This window comes from Theropithecus gelada, chromosome 4 (genome assembly GCF_003255815.1).
Source record: "Theropithecus gelada isolate Dixy chromosome 4, Tgel_1.0, whole genome shotgun sequence".
Taxonomy (NCBI): Eukaryota; Metazoa; Chordata; class Mammalia; order Primates; family Cercopithecidae; genus Theropithecus; species Theropithecus gelada.
Genome location: NC_037671.1, coordinates 68,582,799 through 68,609,703, shown reverse-complemented (window position 1 = coordinate 68,609,703; position 26,905 = coordinate 68,582,799).

The window sequence follows — 26,905 nt, the reverse complement described above, 5'->3', positions numbered from 1 at the left end:
TCATTTCAGTTAAAGACCATTTAATTCAGCCAGTTATTTGTACTTTTTCAGAAACAATATTATATGACTAAAAATTTGCAAATAACAGTCTAATTGGTTTTTAAAAATTCACATATATATATACACATAGTGTACATAACTATATTTTTCAAACACTTTCCTTCTCAATCATTCTTTAACCCCTCTTATCATTGCTACAAATTTTAAGCCAGGTGAGATACACTTTTTTTTTGTTGCTTTACTTTCTCTTTCTTCCCCTCCTTTTCCTCCAGGATGAGGAATCCGATTTTGAGAGAAGGTGATGGTGATGAGGATGTGGGTGGCATTAGCTTCTTGGATTGTTACAATGTTTGACCTACAGGTCAGTTTCCTGAGTGAACTTTTCTGGCTAAAAGCAAGCAGAAAGAACACTTAAAGAAGCATTAACAAAGAAGTAAACAACAAAGTTGAAAAGCTTAACTAGACAAATGCATTTGTTTTATTTTACCAGAGGATTATAATTATGAAATACCTATTATAAATAGGGTAAAATTTTTGGAAATAGCCTAATTATACATGTTTACTGCTGACAGAGCCTTTATTTAGATTTTATATGAAATTTATAATACTTAGTGACTTAGCCTGAAACAACATTTTTGTTTGTGTGTATGAATGAGAGGTTTATCAACTCAGAATTCACGAGACGTTTATCAACGTTTTTGCAAATAGTACTCTTATAATCTCCTTCCTGTGATAGGTAAAAGTCAAGCTCAGGAACTTCCTGTTGCTATTACAGATGTAATTTTGTGTGTTCCATTACAGGAAAGACAAAGGTCAAAATGAAACTGAACCATCACGCACTTTATGTGGAGGAAAAATGTCAGAACCAGACAGAGAATAGTGTAATTTATATCCATGATATAGGGGTGACACCATCACTCTTGAATGATACTACAAATTGGTAATGAGGACACCTCTGTGGGTAATGGATGCCAATTTCTCAGCATACGATATTTGTGACATATCCAATTTATGAAGTTCTCCATCTTTAAGTTTCCCCAGAGTTTAAGCTTAGTGATAGCTGCTCCTAACTACTCACTCTTTTGAAATCCAGTATTGTGTGAGAATTGACCTTCAGAATTACGGAGGAAAGAATGAGAAAGAGATATGCTTTTTTCAAATTAACCTGTAAACTTAGAAAAGTTATTTACTTTTATCAATGCCTTGGTTTCATATCTTGCTCTCTCTTCACATCATAGAGTTTTTAAATGATAAACACTTGTTTTTTAAAATAGCCAATATTCCATACACTGTTGAAATATAAAGTTGTTATTATTAAGCAAAAAGCTTCCCAGAGTTACCGAAAGTAGAATTAGAAAATCTTAATTCTTAAGGGATCCCTTATGTGCAAACTGCTTGGACAATTTGCTTTGATATCAAAGCAACTTCAGATAGATTACCATGCATCCTATTCTAAGGCCTCACCCTCTCTGAAGGTGGAGATTGTATTCATTTCTGCAGAAGCCTCTTTCTGAATATTAGAATCTCTAAGCAAACCTCCTTTATCTTTAGTGTAAATCTCCTTTCAATCACAACTTAAATCTATTTTCCCACCTCATGTAGCTCTCAGAGTATGAGAAAAGCTGGGAAGTACCCTTTTAAAAAAATTTTTCTACTTTTTAAATTAGTTGTCATTTAATAACCTTCATTTCAGAAGATTGAATAACCTCAATTTCTTTATTCTTTCTTAATATGTTTTATTACCATTCTACTCATCGTTTTGGCCTGCCTTTTCCAGGGTCTTTTTAAAAATTCTCCAAACTGCTCCTAAAATATGGAAATCAACATTAAACGTGTACATAAATACGTAACATATACATACATGTAAACATAAATAGGCTATATGGTATAGCCTATTGCTCTTAGGCTACAAACCTGTGCAACATGTTACTGTACTGAATACTGTAAGCAATTGTAACACAATGGAAAGCCTTTATATATGTAACCATATCTAACATAGAAAAGATACAGTAAAATACAATCTTATAATATTATGGGACCACCACTATACATGTGTCTGTTTTTGATGGAAACATTGTTATGTGGTGCGTGATTGTAAAGGGCATCATTGCTGGTTATCATCTAGCCAACTGCTGCTTAAAATAACCTATCACTGACTCATAACAAACTCATGATCTGTTATCATTTCCCACTTTAAAAAAATGTGGTCTCCAGGTCTAGCTAGTGTCTTCCACAGTTAGAGTTGAGTTTGATTTAGGACACAAATGATTAGAGATAACCGGCAAGAAATCTTCCTTTTCTTCCAGCCTAACATCAATAACATATTGTACCCCTGTTGGAGAACTGTCAAATTTCTTTATTTTACTTTGGTGAAGATGGCCTCATTAAGAACATTACATCCTTCAATACTTCAGGAAAAGGAAAGCTGTATTTCAGTCCACTTGATGTTGTGATGTAAAGATACTTTATTAGTCAGAGTTTTCCAGATAGACAGAACCAATGATGGGGTGAGGGTGGGAGTTGGGGAGAAAGAGAGAGAGATGAGATAGGATTTATTAGGGGAATTGGCTCATACAATTACGGAGGCTAAGTCCCACAGTAGACTTCTGCAAGTTCGAGATCTAGGGAGGCCAGGAGCAAGGCTCAGTCCAAGTATATAAAGCCTCAGAACCAGGGAACCTAATAGAATTAGGTCTGAAGCCAAAGGCCTGAGAACCCAGAGGCCACTGGTTCAAGTCCAAAGGCCAGAGAGCCTGGGGTTCTGATATCTAAAGGCAGGAGAATACGGTTGTCCAAGCTCCAGGAGACAGAGAAAGAATTTTTCTTTCCTCTGAATTTTTGTTCTACTCGATCCCCAACTGATTGAACAGTGCTTGCCTACATTGAGGGTAGACCTTCCTCATTCAGTCCACCAATTCACATACCAATCTCCTCTGTAAACACCCTCACGGATGTACCCAGAAATAATGCTTTCCAACTTTGTAGGTTTACCTTAATTCAGTCAAATGGACCCCTAAAATTAACCATCACAGATACCTTCTCAATAAGTAGAAGAAAGCCAGTGGTTATGCTAAAAAAATTCCAGCCTGAAACTCTTTTCAAACTTCATATATATATTATATTATGTACATATACACACAGATAATTTGTATACAACTCTATTTATATTGATACATTTGCCAATATATTTGCGTGTTTATTGTGCATCTTTGGATTGCTAAGCATTGTGTAGAAGGAAAGTATATCCCTTTGGTGTCCTATCACTTTGCCACATTGCAGTATGACACAAATAGAGTATGGATCTATATAGTCATATGTATTTTAAATATATAAATATCATGATTTTATTTTTTCTATTCTGGACTTTACTTTTCAAGTTATTTTTATTAAGGAAATCCAGGTAAATATACAGAGCATTGTATGTCTCAGACACATGAATCTGCATGTAAGATTTTCTCACTCCTTTCCGAGCTCTTGTTTTTTTCTAAATGCGCTTGAATTTAGGAAGATTTTTAATGAAGGAGAAATGATGGTTTAACAGATGGCAGATGGGAGCTTGTTCTGGCTTTTTGAAATAGCATAAATTGTCCTGTGAAACATCTATAGAAGGAGAGAGGCAGAAGGAAAGATGACTGGTATTTCTTGATTAGCGTGTTGGAAGCAGGTGGGAAAAATGGTGGAGGTGATCTTGGTAGGCAGGGTGGGGAGAGTAACATGGACACCCAGACTGATTGGCGATATAGGATGGAGTGCCACTGAACTTTTGAGGAGGAAGATAGTTTCTGCAGCAGCAAAGGAAGAAGAACTAATTATTTAGTAAGTGAAAAGAGAACCATAGAAAGTAAAAAGGAGACTTAGCATATGGTGAATATTCAGCCCACAAGAAAGCATGCCAGCAACCCTTTCTAACTCCCCATTGTTAATTTCCCCACCTAGGAGTAGGCCTCTGATTTAAGTGCAATGAAAAGCAAGTTAACAGAAGAGTCTATACTTTTTAAAATCAAATATTCATCAGCATTCCAACACATGCATTCTACAACTACATGGTACTGTGTTTACAGTTGTGAACAAAATAGTGACAGTCCCAGTCCTTGTGGAGCTTCTAGTTTAACTGGGGTGGAATACAAAAAGAAAAGTAAGTAAACAAGTAAGTACTTTACAAACTATGCTAGATGCTATGAAGGGGAAATAGCAATGTGCAACAAGAGACTACATGGAAATGTAGAGGGGCGAGAAAACTGCTTTAGAAAGAATGATAAGAGAAGCTTTTAGGAGGAGGTGATACTTGAGATTAGACATGAAATTAGAGAAGTTGGTGTTCAGGGAAAGGAGTTCTAGTTAGAAGGAAGAGCCTTTGTGATAATTTTAAGGAAGGAAAAAGCTTAGTGTGTTTCAGAGGTTAACGAAAGTCAGTGTGTCTGGAACATACGGCTTAAGGAGAAGGGTGAGACGTGAAACTTGGCCAGATCACACTGGGCCTTCTAGACCATATTTTTAAAAAAAATTATTTTATTCTAAGTGAAACAAGAGGTGACTGGCAGGTTTTTAGCAGGCATCTGGCATGGCCAGAATTATATTTTTAAATGAGTGTTTTGGCCATTGCATTAAAATGGATGAGGTAAAAAAGGCAGGATTATAAATAGATATGATTATTTAGGCAAAAAGTGATGATGGATTTCATTATGGCAATGGCAGTTGAGATAAAAAGAAGTGAATTAAATCAAGATATGCTTGTAGTTAAATTGACAGGACTTGGAAATGGATTAGATATAAGCGATAAGCAAAAAATGAGGAATCAAAAACAATTCTCAGATTTGAGCAACTGGATAAATGGCAAAAAGTTGGGGGATTGAGAATTATAGGCAGTATTTTTTAGAAAAATGAAATTTGAAATACCTGTAAGATATCCAACTGGAGATGTCAAATAGCTGCTTAATATGTGAGTTCAGAGGAAATGTCTGTTATAGATAGAAATTATTGACATATAGAGGGTATATAAGACATTTATAAAGACATACATAATACAGCATACACTTATTCTGTGAATATGAAATATGCAGGATATAAAATCAAATATATTTTACCATAAAGTTAAATTGGCCATCTTTGATGTCCCAGGTAATATAAGCTTTAGTTTTTACTCTAGAATGGGCATTAGCACCTAGTCAGATTTCACTTAAACTATTTGTGGAGATATCAGAACACATTTGAAGACAGAAGGCTTAATAGGTTTTTAAGATAATGTTCTGCCTGGCCTGGTAAAAAGTGAGAGAGAATTCAAGTAGCATTCTCCAATGCAAAGTTTTAGCCCTCATCAATTTTTCATTTGCTTCCTTACTTTTGCTGTTGGGCCCAGAGGGTGTGGGGTGTGTGTGTGTGTGTGTGTGTGTGTGTATGTGTGGGTTTTCTTCTTTACCCCTTTCCTGGTTAAGGACGTGTTCTCTATTATTAAGTCACCAATTAGGATCACTGCATTATTTTTCATTTCTCTTGGCTATTATAATAGTAATCATAATTGTATTTTGGAGCAATCTTTTATCCCTTCAAATTATTTTTGAAAACACTAACTATTTCTTGGTACACTTCTGTGCAAAATAATACTTTTAGGGATGCAAGAATGAAAGAGCAGGTAAATTGATGGCATTGTGACAGCTGTTGTTTATTTAAACAATCACTTAAATGATTTGATAGGTAGAATATCCTAGCTGGTGAGTTCATTGCATTTTTTTTTTTAAGAATAGAATGGCAAATAATGAGTTCATGGTCAGAGGAAAGTTAAACTTCATTTATTCTAAAGGCTGAGAGACTGAATCCTAGATAGCTGGACTTCAGTCTATTTAACTATATAACTAGGTAAGTATATAACTATATAAATAAATATATATAACTAAATATTACTGTATATAAACTGTATAAATAGCTATATAATTATATATAACTTCATATATAAAGCTACATGTTTGCCTCTCTATCAGTCTTAGAACAGCAACCATTTTACATAAAATATTTTGAAACCAATCTTTCATCTTAATCAGATCAAATCAAGTATAATTTGATCTTTTCTAGATGATTTAGGATCAGCATTATAAGCATTTATTATTGTACTACACTAGAGTAATGTGGGGCCTACCTGCCAGAAGCTATGAAAAGTTTGCATTCTGACCTCTCCACAAGAAGGCCACGGGGGAGTGCACTCTTGCCTTTGTCTGCTTTCAATATTCCTTATTACCCTGTTCCTTACCACAACTTTTTTCTTAACTTCTTCATTTGCTTATTTCTCATTGTTCTCAGCAGCCTAAGTCAATGCTTAAGGAACTTAATTTTATTAAACCCACAGATTCCTCAGGGCGCAGTGGCTCACACCTGTAATCCTAGCACTTTGGGAGGCCAAGGTGGGCAGATCACTTGAGGATAGGAGTTGGAGACCAGCCTGGCCAACAAGGTGAAACCCCATCTCTACAAAAAATACAAAAATTAGCCAGGTATGGTGGAATGCACCTGTCATCCCAGTTACTTGGGAGGCTGAGGCTGAGGCAGGAGAATTGCTTGAGCCTGGGAGGCAGAGGTTGCAGTGAGCCAAGATTGTGCCATTGCATTCTAGCCTGGGCGACAGAGTGAGATTGTCACAAAAAACAAAAACAAAACAAAACAACAACAACAAATTCATAGATTTGAGTACATTTAAATCTACTTTGATTGCTTTTTTGTCTATTTGGTTTTTATTGAGCTCCTTACCTTTGTTTAGAGAAGTTAGTTATAAGAGTAATATAAATTCATCACATTACTCACCTATCTACTTGCAGAATAATTCTAGGTTATTTATATCTAGATTCTTATTTGGACTCTCCTCATGGTGTCAAAATCCTAAGCTGAGATAGTAATATAAAAACTGAAAATATGAAACTGAAAATATGAAACTCTATAAGGCTATGAACAGAGCTATTTTTTTGCCAATATGGGTTGCCATATGGGTTGATTCCAGGAATGCAAGTGTGATTTAATATATTTTTAAAATCAATAAATAGAATTCACCAAAGTAACAGATTAAAGGATAAAAATAGCACAACCAGTTCAATAGGTGTAGATAAATATTTGCTAAAACTCAACACGTGTTCATGGTAAAAATTCTCAGAAAACTAGAAATAAAGGGTAATTTTCTAAATTTTATAAAGAGTATCTATTTAAGATCCTACAGAACACAACATGCTTAATGGTGAGATAGTGAATGTTTTCTTTTGATGTTGGAAAAATGTCAAAGATGTCAACTCTTATAACTTCTATTTAGCATTTACATTAGAAATGCAATAAAACAAATATAAAAGGAAACGTATAATGATTCAAAAGGAAGAAGGAAAACAGTGACATGATTACATTCTTAGAAAATCTTTAAAAACTACAAAAATAATATAAATAAATAAAGTTAGCAGGCTCCTGAATACAAGGTCAATATACAAGGACAATTATATTTTTATTTACAAGCAAAAAACAATTGAAAATTAAATTGAAAGCAATATCATTTATAATGGCACCAAAAAATCATATAGCTTGAAATAAATTAGTAAAGGTGTACAAAACACTACAAAATATTGCTGAGAGAAATTAAGAAAAGCCAATATAAATAAAATGACATTCTATGTTAATGGATTAAAAAATGTAATATTGATAAGATACTGTAATATTGATAAGACACAAATTTTCCCAGATTGATCTGCAGATTGAATTCAATCACAATCAAAATGTGATTGAATTTGATCTGTAGGTCAATTTTGAGAAAACTGAAATTGATCTGTAGATTAGATTCAATCACAATTAATATGCTTATAAACTTTTCTATGGTAGAAGTTGCCAAGTTGACCCTAAAATTTATATGGAAATTTAAAGGACCCAGAATAGGAAAGACAATCTTTTCTAAAAAGGAAAACAACTGAAAAACATACTACCAAATATAAAAACTTACAGCATTTACCTTTCAGTGGATAAACCGACTAGGAGGAGGCAGGAGAGTGCTGGAAATATTATGTATCTTTGTCTGTATGTTGGTTACATAGGCATATACATATGCAAAAATTAGTCAAGCTGAACACTTCATATTTGTGTATTTTACTGTATATACATTGTACCTTAACCTAAAAATAGCATAAAATTGGCAATAGGGATGCCTCCATAATCTGGAATGTGCATTTTGTTACAGAGAAGTTCACAGACAAAATTACAAAGCACACACGTAAACCACCACCATGACAGGAAGAATGTACTCCCAAAGAACAGAAAATAATAGAGCCATAGGAAAAGATGGACAGGGTATGGTGGCTCACACCTGTAATCCCAGCACTTTGGGAGACCGAGGTGGGCGGATCATGAGGTTAGGAGATCGAGACCATCCTGGCTATCACAGTGAAACGCCGTCTCTACTAAAAACACAAAAAAAGAAAAAAAAATTAGGGGGCATGGTGGCGGGCACCTATAGTCCCAGCTACTAGGAAGGCTGAGGCAGGAGAATGGCGTGAACCCAGCAGGCAGAGCTTGCAGTTAGCCGAGATTGCGCCACTGCATTCCAGCCTGGGCGACAGAATGAGACTCCGTCTCAAAAACAAAACAAAACAAAAAAAAAATAAAAATAAAAATGTTAGTATAACTATGTTTAAACTGAGAAGAATAAATCATAAAACAAAGGTCTATCAAAGAGAAAAATGAAGACATTGAATCCATAAAATAATGACAAAATATATTCTGTCTATGTATCTATCCATCCATCATCTATTTATACCTATCTCTTCCCTCCAGGTCTGTTTAAATCTAAAATTTATTATCTGTTTCTTTATCCCACTAAATTGCCCTCATGAACTATTAAAGAGATTAAAGAATTTTAATGTCCATGTTGTTGGTGTTTAAGTTTTTAGAGTTAGATCTTAATGAAAGAAAGAGTAAGTATAAATCAGAAAGTTGAACCCTTTTTATTATCAAGTCTAAGAAAACTGAATTTACTTTATATTTTTATTTCCAACCCTTTCATGTCTTTTTTCTTTAAGAAAATGGTCCTATATGTCTTATTATAAAATATTGTGCCTATAAAATTGAAAGTATCTATAAAGTGCAAATATTCTTGCATATATTATTTCTAAAAGTATCAAGATATTGGCTGAGATACAAACTAATGACATAGTAGCTATCAAATGTTTTCAAATATGAATAGTTGAATCCAAATATATTATAAAATTAGACTCTTTTTATCTTAAATTATAATCCTTTGGTATCAGTTGACAATTACAATCTTATTTTTAAAACTGTGTCTTTTTAAATATAAATATTAATCTTTTCCCGGAAAATAATAATATAATAGGTAAAACATATGAACATGGTCAACACAGTATTTTGCTGTTTCTGGTACATGTACCCCAAAATATTTTAATCTATTGTGGCATTCTAATTTGGAATGTGTGACCTGAACTGTATAAAGAAAGGTTGTAGAATTAGCACCTTGTAGTTATTCTGAAGGAAGAGAAATAAAATATTTACAAGGTCCCAAAAGAGTTTATTCTTCTTATACCAGTATGCAGGATCCTAGGTCATAAGAATCCAGTAATGTAGCTATAAAAATAAATCAAAATGCAAATGTTGGCCTTATACACAGAGGATAAATCACTTGAAAGGCTCAGCAGTATAATGAACTGAAAATTCAAGAACTAGTCAGGATACATTCTTGTCTTATGACACTGAAAAACCATAGATTCAGACTAGAGGACTGTAGTTGCCTTTTGTTTTTGTTTTGGAAATTGTTACTAAGGGTTATTTATGAAGAATATTAAAGCTAGATGAATTTTTTTCATTAGTGACGAATGCTATAATTTGAAAATGTTGAATATAGTTTAGTTCCTTTCTTTTGTATCCTGAAGATTGTTGGTAAAGCTGCTCTCAGACCCAGAGAATATAGTTAATCCATGAGAGATAACATCAATGTTTTCATATATTTTCCTTAACACTTCATCTATGATTAGTGTTAACTACTCTGCAAGGTAGACTGTGGTACATTGCAGTAGAGACAGCCAGGATTCACCCAGGGAGACCCAGGAGGTGAGTTACCTAGGATGGGGATATACTCCTAAGAAATTTCATTCCTAGGTTTGGGAAAATTAGTCCAGTATTAGGAACACTGAGGGAAGCAAAGGCCTTCTTGCATTTACAGCTGACATTGTCATATCTGGCTATCTCATAGTAAAGAATGATGATTGATTTTATTAATTTTAGGTTTTACACATATTTTGAAGGACAATCAGGGTTGGATAACTTCTAGATACCTTGTTTTATCCATTAGGAAGGAAAAATCATGGATTTTGGATCTGAGGCTTGGGTTTAAGACAAAGAGAGTAACACCCAATCATGAAGCCCTTCTGTCCTCACTTTCCATATTGTTCAAAAACCCCTTAACGTACAGGTAGAGGAATAATGATAATAATAGTATCTAGTATTGAACACTGACTAGCAAAACCTTGTCTTAATTTAGCTGATCAAATAAAGTTGATCGATGTGGACTTATTTCAGTCTAAGTTTTTTGTTTTTTGCTTTTGTTGTTTTATTTTTGCATAAAGCTATAAAGCATGTTTAAATTTATGTTCACATATTTGATATAAATCCACGTAAACTTTACATTTTAAAGTAAAGTTTAAAGTGTACAGTAGTTGTGCCATGTCTTTTATGGTCCAATGTGAAGCCCAGGGTAATGTTGTCATTTAAATTATTTTTGAAACTGGTGTCACTTATTACTAGTTTTGTAATTTGGGGCCGATTCCCTATCTCTCTGACTGTGCTTCTTCATTTGCAGAATGAAGGTAATAATTTTGCCTACTTCATTGGGTTGTTGCAACACATTTAGTACAATCTGTGACAAGGAGTAATACACAGCAATAGACAGCTGTTTAAGATTACTCTTTCTCGTCTCAAAATTTTAGCAAGATCTTATTTTTGCAAACAAAATTTCCAGAGGTCAGGGATCATATTTAAAGAGAAATCTCTTGGTAAAATTTCCAACATTACACAATGTGCCTGAAGACTTCTGATAAATGCTGTTCGATTGCGTGATTCTGAATGATCAGGTAAGAAGGATTCAGAAATGAGCTTTCCAGTACATTAGATGAATGAGTCAGTAGAAAGTACAGCAGTAATAAATTCAAGATTCCATGGCATAATTTAGCAGCCTTTCAATGATCTGCTAACTGTTCTTTAGTAATGGTGTTGCCTTTCTTTAGCCACATTTACTGCTGACATTAAGCGGGGGAATTAAATTCCTGTGATTATCAACGTCGTATTACTTAGTATCAAAAGAATGTGTGCTAGAAAGGGACTTCTGAGAACAGAACAGCAAGGGGCTCTCACTTTTAGGGGGCAGCATGGAGACCCTTTGTTGAACATAAAATGTTATTGGCAGCTATTCAGACATTTCAATTCTATCTTTCCTTTGCAAAATAAATAGGCTCTCTGAAAATTTGTACAGAATTTTGTGCTTCTCAAATAAAAAAAAAAAGAAGAAACCCAAAACATTGGGATGGTATGAGAGAGAAGGTCATGATAATATATTAAGTTTTAGCTCTGCAGAAGTAGAAGACCTTCACATTCTAATTTTGAGCATCTTCTAATTGTTCTCTTTAGAATAAACATTGTGGTTCCATTTAAGATCCAGGCATCTAATTCTCTTAAGATATTTTTATCATCCTGTTCAATTAGAAACACTAAAGTCTTGCAATGAGCTAATGTATAATTTACATGGGAAGTTCCTGCATTTTTTACTTCTTCAGCTATCTAGCTGTATACAGCAGGATAATTCTTTATGTTTACTTGATTCTAAGGCTTTCTGTTACTTCCTATGCTCCAACTTTTCCAAAATCACATTCCTGATATAAAGCTTAGCTATTATATTCCAAATGAATAGAAAATTCTTTTGTTTTGATCATTTCATAATAAGCCCTTGAGAATAAGCCCTCCTTGAGATTATTGTAGAGAATGACTCATTATGGCTAAAGAACATACATCTATATCTATAATCTTTTAAGATCGCACATACATTTCAATATTACTTATGTTCATGTAGCACATCCATACACAAAGCAAGAAATGTATTTAGCAGCAAGTATTGTATAGACATATTAACTTCATGGAGTAGGAGAACCGATGTCTTCTGGATATACATCACACATTAAGGAAATTCTAGCCTTTCCTGTTTTACATGGGGAGAAACAGAAGGACCATACTCCAATTGCCAATATTTATTCTGTTTACTAGTTTCACTTTAACTCCTGGTATTCCTGGAAATAGATAAGAAAGAATGAATAACGTGTTGGATTTATAGTCCATTTTAAAATTCTCTCTTTTTCAACTCATTATTATTTAAATGTATTTCTGGAAAGTGGACTGGGGTCTATTTGAAACCTTGCTTTGCTTATAATTGAATCTTTTGTGGAGCCCTCTTTTCCTCCTCTTATGAGAGTCACCATAATATTTTTTTTCTGTGATTCTTAATTTTTACCTGCATCTCCTGTTTTCTCTTTCATTCTTTTTGTCTCATCCAGATTTGTTGTTGTTATTGTTCTGCCACCATTACACTTTAAAGAAAAAAAATTAAAGGTAGTTTTATTATTATAAGTACAACACTGCTCGCTAATTTCCTACTCAAATGCCATTCTTTCTTACTTCCACAGAAGAAAACCTGAAATTTACTTCAACTAAAGACTCCAGTTCTCAGCCTGTAGATGGTGGTGGCCATGATATGTTGGGTGGGGCTTCCGGGAAAGATCCTCAAAGGGGCTGAGTCAACTAGGAAGGAGATGTGCCCTTCACCTACCTTTTACCATCCTTTTCCTGCTACAAATGCAGATAGAATGGACTATGAGGTGACCCCTGAGGGAGAAAGCCATATTCTACTGGTGGAGCTGGGTCACTCTTGTCTCTGATGTTGCCATATCTCCTCTGAACCTTTTTTAAGTAAGAGAAATAAACTTTTGCCTTGCTTAGCCTGTGTAGTTGGGTTTTTAGTGAACTCAAACACTACACATATATTCAGAATTTGTTTTGAGTGCATATTGGCTCACTGCAACTTCCACCTCCTGGGCTCAACTGATCTCCCACATTGGCATCCTGAGTAGCTGGGGTGACAGGTGCATATAACCTCATTTAAAAATTTTTTTGTAGAGATGAGGTCTCATTATATTGCCCAGGATGGCCTCGAATTCCTGGCCTCAAATGACCTTCTTGCATCAGCCTCCCAAAGTCCTGGGATTGCAGGTATTAGCCTAATGTCGACAAAGTTTTCTTGATTGTTGGCATTTTTCTTTTAATGTTAAAAGATAGGGACACAGGAAAAAGGATGAATATTGGGTTTTAATAGAAAATAAAGAGAGGCATTCTGTTTTGCATAAGTTGTTTTGGGGGTGTTGGTAGTTCATCTGATTGAAGTTGTGCACTATTTCTTGGTCTCCCAAGAGAAGTGGGGGCCCTCTTTATGCTGAGAGAAGAAAATATTAGAACTACTATTTGTATTTAATTTTATTTTTTAGAAAACAAGCTTTACCAAACATCACCTGTGGATGAGCGGGTCTGGCTGGCTCATGTGGTTCCTGTGTCTTGTACCAGAATGTATTATATACAGTAAAGGAGGTTTCCTGTACCAAGAGTTTAATTTTGCACCAAGTATGGGCTGACAGTGGTAGCTTATGTGTCTAATCAGGGCTCTGCTAGACAATGACATTACCGGATAAATGAATTTACTGGATTTATTATTGAGTTTTAACTAAAGAAGGTAGCTCGGGAAATGGACAAGAGGCCTAAAACATTAATATGGGGATTATAGTTCAAAATATTTATAAGCACACATGCACCATAAGAAAGTGTTAGAGCTGACACTTCTCCTCTTAGGAGCTTTTTCAGCCATATTGCATGGTTAAAATGATGATTATCTACTCAGATCTGACAGAGTTTGCCAAATACATTCACAATTATCCACCTGTAAGTTTCGTATTAATGGCTAATGACAAAATAACAATGCAAAGACTATAATGAAAAAATAAACATTAGGTACTAGGCTTAGTACCTGGGTGACGAAATAATCTGTACAACAAACCCCCATGACACAAGTTTACCTATATATTAAATAACAAACCTGCGCATGTACCCCCAAACCTAAAATAAAAGTAAAAAGAAAGAAAATGGACATTTGGAAATCTTTTCATTGTTTCAATAATGAATGTATTAAGTGTGCCTTTGTTAAAGAGTCACACACACACACATACATGTAAGAACCTTGAAAACAGAATTTTCTAAACAGGTTAAAAATATTTCATACAACAACCCACTTGTTAAAAATACAATCAAGCAACATGGTCTAATATATTTTCAATGACAACTGTTTGACATCAGAGAAAATGGGTATTTACTAGCTGAACATTTGCTTTTAATGATGGCCATAACCAAATGAAAGATACCTCATATAGCTATCAAAATAAACTGAACTTAGAATCTGACCTATAACCAATTACATAACAAGATATTAAATAAAAATTTAAAAAGCAGCATATTCAACCATATTGTACTCAATATTGCATTTAAATAGTATTCATTTCATATTATTCTATTTTGAATTAAATTGTATGCAATACAATTACATAAAATTATACATAAATAAATATACATGTATTAGGACTATGTGATGAAGATTTTTGTACTAATAGAAGAATATTATAGAAAAAGCTTGAAGACTGTTGATTCAGTAGAAAATTGGAGGTTAGAATGAGAGATTCCCTTTTGGTGGATAATTGGAGGATTAGAGTCATTCAGGAATGGCATGTTAAACGACAAAAGGACTGATCAAAGTGCTCCTCTGTCTCATGACTATTTGGAATCTAATTATACAGTAGAAGCATATGAGAAACATAATCCACAGACTCTATAGTAGAAACCAGTATGAAAATGCAAAGGGCTCTGTGTCCAGCAGTCCTCAGTTTCAATTCTGCTTCCACCATTTCCTAGTTTATACTCTGGGCAATTTATTTCTCAGAAACTCAGGCTCCATATACATGAAATGTAAATAATAACTAATTCTTTGAATAATTTTGAACATTTCTGAGATGATATGTGTGGGATACTTAGCTTCCTGCCTGGCAGGCAGTAGGTAACCAACAAATGACAGTATTTGTTATGGCATTTACTCAGTATGATGTCATTGAGAAACTGAATTTCCTAATAGTTACCATATGAGGCTGAATTTCATTTGAGAATAGGAGTCATTCTCATTTCTTTTGTTTTATTTTCATCATCACAGTGATGTGAGCTGGCATTTGCTCAAATTTTGTGGTTTTGGATGGATATATTTCTCTTCTGTAGGTAGGGATCTAAAAGATTCATATTATCTGTGGTATTCTCCCAAAAGCTTTATGTTTAATTTTATGTCTGATCCCAGTCCATCTTGCATCTTAAATCCTTTTACTAGACATCACATCCCTTTTATTGTTCCCCTTTACTATTTATTAAATTATATTGCTTTATAAAAATATTCCAGTGCACTTTTATCTCGCGCTTTAATCTCTCCATCCATCCCCATTGTGCTTAAGACACCACTTTTATACCAGCTGTTCTTTGGACAGAACCCTGCTGCCAAACAGTGCTGCCCACCTACCAGGAAATCTTGAAAACATCTTTTGTAGGCTTTCCAGTTTATGTGCAGATGCTAAGAAATTCATATTTTCTCAGCCCCAAGGGTCCTGATGCTATTCAGAAAACCCAGTCCTTAGCCAAGCTCTGTGCTTAATTATTTCTGTCAGTTACTTGTCAGCAGAAGTGGTGCACTCACCTTTGGCTTTTCATCTATAAACCTGAGTCTGAAAGAAGATAGTCAGGAGGTTGAAGTTAAGTGTAATGGCAGGCTGATCTGAGGCTCTAGAGATCTCCAGATATCCCCTTCCCATTCCCATCTCCTGGAAGTATCCTCCCCTTGTGAGACTCCTGTAGTTATTATCTTCATCTCCCCTGAAGCCCTGGAGCTTTTTCTGACACCCAACTCTCAAACCCCATGTCATAGGTGGGAGGGAGGGAGGAATTGTCTGCAGCAGCTGCTCTTTTTTCAATGGTAGGAGATTTTAGAATTCCTTTTTAAAAAATTCAAATGGAATAGCCTTTGCTTATTTATTTGTTTACAAGCTATTGGTATTACCTATTTTATTTACTTCTATTTTCTTTTCACTAAGATCTTAGGCCAGACTCTCTAGGACTAACTCAAGGGAAAATTAGACAGATGCTCACATCATTACACCCTGTCAGTGTTTCCTAAACCTGGCTGCACAGCAAAATCATTTGGGAAAGTTTTTATTCTTTAATTATATCTTCTGAAACTGAAACTGAAGTTCTTAGAAATTACTGAATGAGATGTCTGAGATGGGGCCTAAGAATCCTCACCAAGGGTTATCACCCCTTAGTTACAATCAGTAAGTGTTTCTGAATTGTATCCAAGAACTATATTTATCTCCTACTTGAGAGCAAAGTCTATGCCTGTGTTTTTCCTGATTTCTCCCCACTTCTCCCTGTTTAGAGCTTTTTCATTACTGGCCTCCACACCTTTCTTTCCTCTTGCCCCATGACACATCATTATACTAGGTAGAACAAGGATACTGAAGTTAATGTAATATTGTAAAATCAAACACAAATGAAAACTAAGAGCATAATTCTTCCTATAGCAATTAGGGGAAGAAACTTCTACCCTGTCCTTTTTTTAAGAACATTTACTTCACAGAACTTGAAATTTTAAGTTATTTCTGCTCTCTTTAAAACATACATGAGTCCTTTTGAAAACTAGATAGGGCTTTTCTCAGCTTTTTGATCCAGCAATGTCTTTCTCAAGGACCTCGGTGCCATCCCTCTGAAATGTAAACATTAAGGAAGAGAGCACCTCTGTCTCCCAGATTCTTTGAGAGGGTAGGAGGCTTAGTGGGTGCCTTGCTCCAAGTTGCAAAACTGCCTCTTGTCATATGGATATTAGAAGTTTATTTTTCCTCTGAATAGAGCCAATTAGCTAAAACAAATGGTCACTCCAATTACCCATTAAAGTTAGGATGAGCTATGTGGGACAAATTGTGCCGTCAAGTCCTCTTACTTAAAGACTGGGTATTGTTTATTTTGAAACATACATGGAACAGGTTGTATCTACTTGAATAAAAAAAGGGAGATTTATTTCTGTCTTCACAATCTCTTAGCACATTGCCTATAATATACATCACATTCTGCGCCGGGCGCGGTGGCTCATGCCTGTAATCCCAGTACTTTGGGAGGCTGAGGCGGGTGGATCACGAGGTCAGGAAATTGAGACCATCCTGACCAATATAGTGAAACTCCGACTCTACTAAAATACAAAAATTAGCCGGGTGTAGTGGCGCGTGCCTGTAATCCCAGCTACTCAGGAGGATGAGGCAGGAGAATCGCTTGAACCAGGGAGTTTCAGTGAGCTAAGATCGCACCACAGCACTCCAGTCTGGTGACAGAGTGAGACACCATCTCCAAAAAATAAAAATAAATAAAACATTATTTATAAATATACCCCCTCCCCCCACACACACATCACAATCTGGTTTAATCCTTTGTCACCAAAAAATAATATTATTTTCTCTTTCTCTACTATCTTTGTGAAGGATTTCTGGGTTGGGAGATTTTGTTTTTAATTGTATTTCCCTGACATAATCAGTTAAGGAGGATTTGTGAAGGAAGAAACAGTGTTTACTATAAATAAGAGAAATTTAACTGGAGAAAGGCCTGAAGAAGATGGGGAGGAGAAATGGGGTAGAATGGACTGGGTTTGAATATAGGAGTGGATAGGGCAGTCATTTAGAGGTGAACTAAGACACCTAAGAAGAACCATCTTAAAACAAAAGCCACTGCCTTTTCTTTCTCTTTTCGTATTTACTTTCCGTTTGAGGGAAATGTAAGAGATTTCTGTGGGATACGGCTTTCCTAACGCAGGCAGGGCTGGGCTGAAGGCATGAAGCAAGGTGAAGGGGTAAGATTTCTTTCCCAAACCAATACCGGTGAAAACAAAGCAGACACACATAACTTAATGACATATTCACTCTAAGGGAAAGAAAAATTCTGAAAAAGACTTCAAAACAGAAACAATAACTGACAAAGAGATCAAGGAGACGAACAAAATGTTCAGTAAAGCTGGAAGAATAAGCTTTTGCGGATATGCACAGGAAAAATATGGCTAAAACAAACAAAAAACTCAAGAGCCACCCTCTGTTCCCATGCCATCTGACAAGTTTCTCTTCTTCCACGATCTCGTTTTCCTCTGCAGATAGGCAACTGTCTGCCTCCCCAAGGGAGGTTGGTCGTGGAGTTACCTCAAATTGTAAGTGCAAGGAACTGGGGGCAAGCAACCTTCATGCTCTCAAAAATATCAGTGCCTGTATGACTCTAACTCAATTTTCTCTTCAGCAGCTCCTGGCACTTGTCTCTAGATAGGCTTTGGCTGTCACTGTAATCAATTCATTTGTAAGAATGTTCTAAGAACTCTGCCATAAGCTAGTATGAATAGACAGAGTACACATCAACATTTAAGAACTGCAGGCTGGGCTTATACAAACGGCCCTATGCCTTGTAGATAAACAAGATGTACCATTCCACAGGGGGCAAACTGCTTGGATGTAGATTTAGGAAATGTTTGAGCATTGACATTCAAGCTCTTGACAAGCCACTATATTTCTGTTTGCTTCACGAACTGGGACAAGTATAAACAGTATCTTACTAGCTTTTTGACCTTAGTTTAAATTTATCTGTGGCTGGCTGGCTTCCAGGGCTACAAAGCATCTCATAAATAACAAAGGAGAAAACTAAATGTGGAATTATGCCCACTTAACTGCAATGAGAGTGCTATGGTTTGAATGTATGTGCCCTTCCAAATTCTATACCTTGGAACCTAATACCCAGTGTGACAGTATTAAGAGGTGGGGCTTTTTGGAAAGTGATTAAGTCATGAGGGCTCTGCCTTTATAAGCAAATCAGTACTCTTATAAAAGAGATTGAAGGAAATGCCTTCCTACATTTTGCCGTTCCATTCCTTCTACTTTGTGAGGACACAGCCTTTGTCCCCTACAGAGAATGTGGCCATTGTGGAAAAATAAAGTAGCCTTCACCTTCAGGGAAATGCAAATCAAAACCACAATGTGATATGACCTTCCTCCTGCAAAAATGGCCATAATCAAAGAATCAAAGAAGAGTAGATGTTGGCATGTATGCGGTGAACAGGGAACACTTCCACACTGCTGTTGGGAATGTAAACTAATACAGCCACTGTGGAAAACAGTGTGGAGTTTCCTTAAAGAGCTAAAAGTAGAATTACCATTTGATCCAGCAATCCCACTACTTGGTATCTACCCAGAGGGAAGGGAGTCGTTATTTGAAAAAGATACTTGCACACACATGTTTACAGCAGCACAATTCACAATTGCAAAATTGTGAAACCAACCCAAATGCCCATCAATCAACGAGTGGATAAAGAAACTGTGGTATATATATGTACAATGGAATACTATGCAGCCATAAAAAGGAATGAATTAACAGCATTTGTAGTGACCTAGATGAGACTGGAGACTCTCATTCTGAGTGATGTAACTGAGAAATGGAAAACCAAATATTGTATGTTCTCACTGAACCATGAGAGCTAAGATATGAGGATGCAAAGGCTTAAGAATGATACAATGGACTTTGGGGACTTGGGTGGAAGAGTGGGAGGTGGGTGAGGGAGAAAAAACTATAAATATGGTGCAGTGTATACTGCTCTGGTGATGGGTGTGCCAAAATCACCACTAAAGAACTTATTCATGTAACCGAATACCACTTGTACCCCAATAACTTATGGAAAAATATAGAAAAAAGTAAAAAGAAAAAAGAAAAAAAAAGAAAGTAGCCTTCACCAGACACCAAATCTACTGGAACCTTGATCTTGGACTTCCCAGCCTCCAGAATTGTGAGAAATAAATTTCTATTATTTACAAATTACCCAGTTGATGGTGTTTTGTTTTAGCAGCAAGAATGGACTAAAACAGAATATGTGGCATGTTTGTCTAATTTACCATATGAGACAGTAGTATGAATTATCTCATGGTGGCTTTATTAGGCAGCACATAATTATTTTTGCCTAAATGTCCATCATATGCCATTTTGAATGGCCTCATCTGGGACAAACCTCCCTTTGGTTGATTTACACATTATGACTCAGATGTTGAAAATATATCTGAGTTTACAGTATGAGAACCCGTGAACTCATGGCTATGTTTGGCTTACTTTTCCCCAAATTTATTAAAATAAATTCAACAAGTATTTTTGTGGTTAACTATAGTATTGGGGCACTGGAAACAAAAATAAAACAAATGATCCCAATCCTGTAAAAGTATACATTGTCATTGGGCATAAAAAACCAAAACACATAACTCAAATAATGTAATTCAGTGTGCAGTCTCAGTTGTTCAAACATATTGTGCTTAGCTCTAAATGGGAAAAGAGAAGTAAAGTGCTTGCTTAGCTCTAAATGGGAAAAGAGAAGTAAAGTGCTTCAGAGTGGAGGCACGACTTCAACTGCTTTGAAGAATTAGTAAAATGTAGGCAAAGAAAGCAGGAAAGTGTGGGCAGTCCAGGATGAGCTAGCAGCATGAGCAAACGAATGGAGGTGTGGGAATAAGCATTGCCAATTCCGCAAACTGTAAAGATATTGGCTTGTCTGGAAGAAAAAATTTCTATTATGAGGTGTATCACTTAGGTTTAAATACAAATGACAGAAAAATCCTAATTGGCAGAGGTTTGTTTAACACAGAATTGTATTTCTCGCTCATATGAAAACCCAGACATATGTGGTCTGAGGATAATAGAAACACTCTGGTGTCAAGGATCCAGGATCTTTCCATCTTGTTGCTCTACCATGTATTAATTCTAGGTCCAAGATCATCCATATGTGAGATGACTTTTCAGTTATATTGTCATCATTCTAGCTAGAAACAAGGATACCAAGGAGAAGAGTATACTTTCCTTAAAGTGTTCCTGTAAGGACATTTCCAGGAAGTTGCAGGTACAAGTCCGCTGATGTCCCATTTATTCCACTGACCACACCAAGATTCAAAAGGAGCTGAGAAATGTAGTCTTCAGTTCAGTCTGCTATGTGCTTGGTTAAAATAATCAGAGGTTTCATTACTATAGAAAGTAAGATATAGAAAACAGCAAACCATCAGTGCCACAGAAAGTGATAAGGAATGAGATAGAAAACTTTGAGTGGTCTAGGTGAGGGTTCTTGATCAGAGAGGCAAACGTTTTCTGGAAAGAACTGGCTAGTCAACATTTTAGGCTTTGTGAGCCATACAGTCTCTGGTGCAACTACTCAACTTTGTCATTGTAGTGCAAAAGCAGACATAGATAATAAGTAAGTAAATGATTGTGGTTGTGTTTCAGTAAAACTTTATTTGCACAAGCAGGTAGCCAGCAAAGTTTGTCCCACAGTCTATAGTTCTCTGATTCACAGCTTAGATTATAAACTTGACTTGATCAATAGGAATCTTTGAAAATTTCATAATGCATACAATATGGAGAGAGTATGCTATGCATATGACAGAAGAATCACTGAGCTATTTTTTGGGAGAGAGTCTAGTTCTAGTTGATCAAAAATTCGATTTGCAAACTGGAGAAAGTAATTTGCCTCACAAAGTTACAGGTTTCCTCATTTTGCTAATGAGGAGATTGAACAGAAATTCTCTAAAGCTATTTTCAATTCTAAAAGACTATAGAGATGTGAGAATTAAGACGTCTAATAGCGGGAGGCTGAAATGGCAGGATCCCTTGAGCCCGGGAGTTCGAGGCTGCAGTGAGCCTTGATCGCGCCACTGCACTCCAGCCTGTGCTAGAGTGAGACGCAGTCTCAAAAAAAGAAAAAAAGAAGAAGAAAACTAACTAATTGGAAAATTGTTGTTGGGATCCTGGTGTGATTTGAAGACTTTTTAAGGAACAAATAAACAGAAAACAAATTATAATGAATTAAATAAGGGGTTAAGGAAAGTCATAAAATTCCTGCCTGGTTTTGAGTGAGGGCGAGGGGTAGGGAGCTGAGAGAATGGTGGTCCTACATCAAAGGCAAAATGATAAAGGGAGATTCTGTCTCCAGAATAATCCCAGGGAGAACGCTTCTTCCTCAACCCAGGTGTTTCTTTTATGTAGGTGTCAGCAAACTTTTTCTGTAAAGGGTCAATAGCAAACATTTTAGGCTTTGTGGGCCATAGAGTCTTTGTTACAACTACTCATCTCAGTCATTGTAGTGAGAAAGTAGCCATAAACAATATATAAACAAGTGAGTATGTCTGTGTTCTCATAAAACTTTATTTATGGGCACTGGAATTTGAATTTCATATAACGTTCATGTGTCATGAAATCTTTTTCTTTTGATCGTTTTCAACCATTAAAAAATGTAAAAACCATTCTTGGTTTGTGGGCTGTACAAAAACATGTAATGGGCCAAATTTTTCATAAAATGATCCATTTTATGGCCTAAAGTGGACCATAATTTGCTCATTCCTGCTCTGTGTGCAAGCAATTCTCTTGCAATAAGACTTCTGACCTCTCTTGACATTCCTACCCTGTTTGGGAATCTGGAGAGAGAAACAGGGCATATGTAGCTCTAGCCCTTTTGCTTCCTTATCGTTAGGAGAAAGGAGCACATTCCATTCTATTCCCCTACAGAGAGGCTCTGCCAATTTGAGGGTCAGGAACAGGAAGCAATCCCTGGTTCAACACGGGTTATGTCTGTTGATTTCTGGGATTCAGTTTGTGGGAAAGTTACTTGTCCACAGACATAAATTACATCCACCAACCCAGTTTTATCTGAGTGATATGTTGCAACAGACAATCTTATGATTTAGAATTTGCACAGTAAAAGGAGACCTATTTATCAGGCCACCTCAATGACCTTGGGGAGTGCTATCTGTTTCCAGAGTTGGACAAGTCATTGTTTCAGAGACTTGAGTGCCTGAAAGTGCACCTGGAGACTCCCTAGCCATAGACATTAGAGACTGGAAGAGTGCTTAGAATATATTAGTTAATGGGTGAATTAACGAATATGTAATTACTAAAGCATGGGAATAGGGTTCTAAAATGGTGGTGGAAGACAGAGGTAGGTTGACTTCATCTAAACTGGGGCTACATTCCTGCAATTTTGACTGCCTATCAGCTGACATGTACAGTTGTCAATGGTTTTTACTCAAGTTATTAGGGTTAATAAGATATACTGAGACAACTGAAAATTTAATGTATACCATGAATCTCTTTGTCTTATAGAAATATTGAATTTATTTGAGAAAGAAGAAGCATAACTAAGATATATATATGTATATATATATTTTTTAACTTCTGAGGAGCCGCTTGAGATAAATGAAGTTAAATTCTTTTTTTTTTTTGTTTTTTTTTTTTTTTTGAGACGGAGTCTCACGCTGTCGCCCAGGTTGGAGTGCAGTGGCGCGATCTCGGCTCACTGCAAGCTCCGCCTCCTGGATTCACGCCATTCTCCTGCCTCAGCCTCCTGAGTAGCTGGGACTACAGGCGCCCGCCAACACGCCCGGCTAGTTTTTTGTATTTTTAGTAGAGACGGGGTTTCACTGTGGTCTCGATCTCCTGACCTTGTGATCCGCCTGCCTCGGCCTCCCAAAGTGCTGGGATTACAGGCGTGAGCCACCGCGCCCGGCCAAGTTAAATTCTTTTTAATAAAAGGTGCTCTGTTGCTTGTCTCAGAAACAGAGTGAGAGAAAAATCCATGAAAAAGAGATTTGGTTTCCTAATTAATGCATGTAAATACAATAGACAAATCGTCAGCAATTACTGAAAGCTGCCATGTAGATTTAAAACCAGTACTAAAGGATTTTACATTGTAGTTTTGTCAGCAAGTTGGCATCACCTTTTCATTTACTCCTTCTTAAGATCTCTCCTCTGTTCTAGTTAAATTGGTCCATAAAAGAAACTGGGCCTGTATCCCAACATGTGGTATCTATCTGTGTGTGTTATTTCCCTTATTTGGTAAACACTGAACCTTGTCAATTACCAAATGCCACTCTTCAATTGTAGCCAAAGGTCCAAGTATATCTTCCTACCCCAACTCCCATTCATTTTCCCCTTCTCCAGATCCTTTTGGCACAAAAAAACCTATTATTTCTGTTCAGCAAGATGGATATTATTAACATTCAAGACTACTCAGATTTTGACAAAACTACAGAGGCATTTTCTGGATCTGCAAACTTACTTTGTTACATAGTATTTGTATAATCATTTTATGTGTATGGAATAACTATAAATGGCACACTGGTACAATTACTGTTAGTGAAATTGGGCCTAATTAAGACAGGTCGTGGATTATGTTCATTTTCCAGGATGTTAATGTAACTCCATCCTTTTCTCTCCTATTTAAGAATGCCTAGCTTAATACAAGTAAAAGTGAAGTTTGTCATGTTGGGGTGTTCTAGTGACCTATTGCTGAGAAACAAACTAGCCAAAATTTAGTGGGTTAAAAAAAAGACATTTATTTTGCTCACGAATCTGCAAGTTGGACATGGCTTGTAGCAGGGACGAGAGGATCCCATTCAAAGAGGGATCACTCACATCCATCGATGTAAAGTGGTGCTGGCTTCTAGCTGGAAGCTCAGCCAGGGCTGGGGATTGCTGGCTGTAGGCTGAGGGCTTGATGGGTAGGGGTCTTGCCTTTTTTCTATGTAGGTCTCTCTAGAGGCTGCTTGGGTTTCTTCATAACTTGTTTCCAAGAGGAAACATCCCAGGGAAACAAGGCCAAAATACATGGCACTTTTATGACCTTGCTTCAGAAATCATATAGTGTGACTCTGTCCTACTTATTGGTTGAGGCAGTCTCAAAGCCTGCCCAGGTTTAAGGGCAGGGATATAAATGCTACCACTGGATAGTCGTTGGCAATTCTCAAAGAGCTTATGGGATAGGCAGTATTGCTGCAGTCATCTTTAGAAAATATAATCTGTCAAAATCGAGTTTACTTTGAATGAAACTAGTAATTGATTGCAACATACTGTTACTTTAACCACACTTTGGTAGAGGGTCTCCTGGTTTATAGTTCAGTGTTTTGTGTTTAATATTAAATTGGTCATAAATGATTTTCTCACTGTCTCATGCTGTGCACGCTTTATACTCCACACTAGATTAAAGGGAAAAGACCATGTCTTACAGTGTTTTAACCACTCACAATGAGTGTCAGAATGCTGGACATCTAAGTGAACAAGGAAATGTTCATTGGGATGTGAACAGAGAAGAGTTTGCGCCATAAATTCTGTCTAGATAAAGAAAGGAGACTGGTGTTTTAAACAAAACCCTGAAGTAAACATCCTGTTGTGTATTGTCCTACAAGGCAGCCATCTTAGAAGGTTCCACACCTTTTCCAAAGAGGCTGCTCTTGCTGATAACATTTAAAAAATTCACATTAATACTTGCTTCTTGGGCTTTAGCAGGTGGTTAGAGATGTCTGTGGTTTCAGGGTAAGGGACTGTTACAGCAGTACAAGGTGGAGGAAGTTCACTGAAAATCAATCACAACTTTGCCTACAGCCTGGGCCAGATGCACTACTGTTGACCATCCAGGACACACACACACACACACACACACACACACACACAGAGAGAGAGAGATAGATAGATAGAGAGAGAGAGAGAGAGAGAGAGAAATAGGTAGACAGATCCCAAATCTGGTCTTTCTCATCATTGCTGCTGGTGCCATCTCACCAGGTTACAGCGTTCTGTCTCATTCTTTCTGTTTTGACTGTTGTACTATGTGTTCTTAGCATAACAGCAACAGCAAGAATCATCTTTTAAAAATGTAAATTGAAATTCTGATTCATAATGTAACATAGGTAAAACTTGAAACATTGTGCTAAGTTAAAGAAGTCAGACACAAAAGGACTAATGATTTCACTTATCTGCGGTGCCTAGAATAGGTAAATTCATAGAGCTAGAAAGTAGATTAGTGGTAACCAGTGTGAAGGGAGGGAAGGATGCAGAGTTATTGTTCAATGGTTCTGAGCTTCGGTTTGGAATAGTGAAAATGTTCTGAAAGTAGTGATGTTGATTGCCCCACATTGTGACCTTACTTAGTGCCACTGAATTGTACACTTAAGTGGTTAACATGCTAAGTTTTATGTTATATATATTTTGCTACAACACAAATGTAAATCAGATTATTTGGTTTGTCATAAAGACTCTTTAATGGTCTTCTTGTGCTCTTAGGAAAGATTCGAACTTTTTACCATGTCCCACAGCGTGGTGCGTGGACTGTCCTCCCACCACTCTCTGCTCTTGCTCGGAGGGCTCTGCTTTGCCCCCATGATGTCTTTTGAGTGGGCTCACATGGTTCTTCAGGGGCATTTGCCCTGTGGTTCCTTCATCCAGAAAGCTTTCCCCACCCCGGAATTTCCTATCACTCACTCCCTTATTTTCTTTAATCTCTGCTCAGTTGTTGTCTTCCTTGAAAGACCCATCTTGCCCGTCCCCTCTAAAGTAGATGCCTCCCACCCCCAACTTTATAGTTGTATGTCTCCCTGCCTGGCTGAAATGATCACTAATGACATCATATTACAATTGCTTTATATCTATTGTCTGTTGCCCCCATTAGTGTGCAATCTTTCTGTGGTCACTGGCCTGTGTGTCTGGCTCACTGCTGTGTCTCCAGTGCCCAGAACAGCACTCAAATGAATGAAGGAATAAAATTAAAATATGCCCTTATAGTTATGTGGTACTTGATTAATTTAAAACGTGCTATAACATATATCCTCAAAACAATCTAGGAAGATATCCTACAAATAAACCTGGAAAGTTGACAGGGAAATATTATGTACTTGAATAGATT